The sequence below is a fragment of the Capsicum annuum genome, chromosome 1 (genome assembly GCF_002878395.1).
Source record: "Capsicum annuum cultivar UCD-10X-F1 chromosome 1, UCD10Xv1.1, whole genome shotgun sequence".
Taxonomy (NCBI): Eukaryota; Viridiplantae; Streptophyta; class Magnoliopsida; order Solanales; family Solanaceae; genus Capsicum; species Capsicum annuum.
Window position 1 is genome coordinate 83,028,838 of NC_061111.1, and position 2,433 is coordinate 83,031,270.

The 2,433-nt window shown below is 38.8% G+C and overlaps 1 pseudogene; it reads left to right on the forward strand.

Moving 5' to 3' along the window:
- Positions 1 to 1,176: 1,176 nt before the first annotated feature.
- LOC124897797 lies at positions 1,177 to 2,213 on the forward strand (annotated as a pseudogene).
- Positions 2,214 to 2,433: the final 220 nt, after the last annotated feature.

Here is a 2,433-nt window from a genome sequence, read left to right on the forward strand (position 1 = left end):
CTGAGTTGGGAAAATCAAAAGAAAAGCTAATGTTAACTAAGTGTTTAGTTACCATTCCCAAAAGCCCCATGCCTTTCTTGGTTGGATAAAAAAACCCAACCAGTGATTTTCGACAATTCTCTTTTTTTTTTTGGCATACCGCTCTGTTAGCAGAGCGAATGAACATAAATCTTTTCGAATATCATGAATATCCTTCGCCCCTTATCTCCATTTTCATTTGTTCTATGATTCTCTTTTCTACCCTTCTTTGTACTACCTATCTCTTGTCTCATTTGATTGGCTTTGATCCCTTCCTTATTATGGATAGGGTCAAAGGTTCATTTTTTCTCCAAGCCTTACGTTCTCTTTTTAGGCTCTTTGGTTTTGAAGTGCCTATCTGCCTTCTTCTTTCGCTTCTCTCTTTGGTTGGCAGTTCCAGCAGCTTGCACATGGATGATAATTTCATTAGAGGAAGGGGCTTCAGTTAGACTGATTAATTTTCCAATTTATTTGGAATCAGTTCCCTTCCAAATTCCAAAGCCGGTCTCAACCTACCAGCCCCAAACTCTCCCAACCCTGGTGAACCCGCAGAGCCTCCTATTACTAAGCCTTATCATCCATTACAGAAGGATGGAAAGAGGCTAAGGGAGCTCAATAAGTGCCTTTCCTTTTACACTTTTGAGTGTCCCCTTCCTGAGTATATTTCCTTCGATATTCTTGAGGCTCAATTCCAAATGGAAGTAAATATAGAGGAAGCCCTTCGTTTAGACACAGTGCAAGACGCGTCTATTTTTGAGAAAAGACGCCAGATTAGGGGGAATTCTTCTATCCATTTGGGAATCCATTATACTTGGACACTTACTAAGACCACCTATCTCAAATATAACAATATAGGACCCATTGCAGCTTGCCTTATAAAAGGGTTTTGAAAGCGATTGCTCGGCAGGACTTAGCACTAGTCTTTGACTTAATAAAAAAAAGAGATACTGGTAGATCTCTTCTTTCTCAATGGCATTCTCCCTTCTATATATCTGAATTATGGAACTTTCTCACCGAGCTATAGAACTAACAAATCTATTATAAAGTAAAATTAGCAACTTTTACACGAATTTTTAAGTGGATAAAATTGGTCGAGTGATCTCAATTGGAGATGGAATTGCACATGTTTATGGATTGAACGAGATTCAAGCTGGGGAAATGGTGGAATTTGCTAGCAGTGTGAAAGGAATAACCTTGAATCTTGACAATGAGATTGTATGGATTGTTCTCTTTAGTAGTGATATTGCTATTAAAAATGGAGATCTTGTCAAGCGTACTAGATCTATTATGGATGTTCCAGTGGAAAAGGCTATGCTAGGGTGTGTGGTCAATGGCTTGGGAGTACCTATTGATAGAAGGGGGGATCTAAGAAATCATAAGTGAAGACGTGTGGAAGTGAAAGCCCCTGGGATTATTAAATGTAAATCAGTGCATGATCCTATGCAAAGAAGTTAAAAAGCGATACATAGCCTGGTTCCTATAGGTCGTGGTCAACGGGAACTTATAATCGGGGACGGACAATCTGGAAAAATGGCTATTTTTATTGATACCATATTAAACCAAAAGCAAGTGAACTAAAGGGCCACCTATAATAGTGAGACATTATATTGTGTCTATGTAGCGATTGGATAGAAATGCTCAACTGTGGCATAATTTGATCAAATTCTTTCAGAAGCCAATGCTTTGTAATATTCTATTTTTGTAGCAACCACCGCTTCAGATCCTGCTCCTCAATAATTTTTCGCCCCATATTCTGGACGTGCCATGGGGGAATATTTCCGCGATAATGGAATTCACACATTAATAATCAATGATGATCTTAGTAAACAAGCGGTAGCATATCGACAAATGTCATTATTGTTACACCGACCACCAGGTCGTGAGGCTTTCCCAGGGAATATTTTTTATTTATATTTTATCTCTTAGGAAGAGAGGCTAAACGATCGGAACAGATAGGTGCAGGTTGCTTGACCACCTCACCCATCACTGAAACACAAGTTGGAGACATATCGGCCTATATTCTGACCAATGTAATCTCCATTATCGATGGACAAATCTATTTGGAAATAGAGCTCTTTTATCATAGAATTATATATGCTATTAACTTCAGTTTATCTGTCAGTCGCGTCGGGCCTGCCGTTCAACTGAAAACTATGAAACAAGTCTACAGCTGTTCAAAACTAGAATTGGCATAATATCGCAAAATGGCCGCCTTTGCTCAATTTGTCTCAAACCATGATCCTGTGACTCAGGCATTACACCATAGAGGTGTAAGGCTGAAAGAAGTACCGAAACAATGACAATATGCACCACTGCCAATTGAAAAATAAATTTTTTTCATTTATCCAACTGTCAATAGATTCTGCGATCGAATGCCACTAAACTGAATTTCTCAATATGAGAGAACCCTTCCAA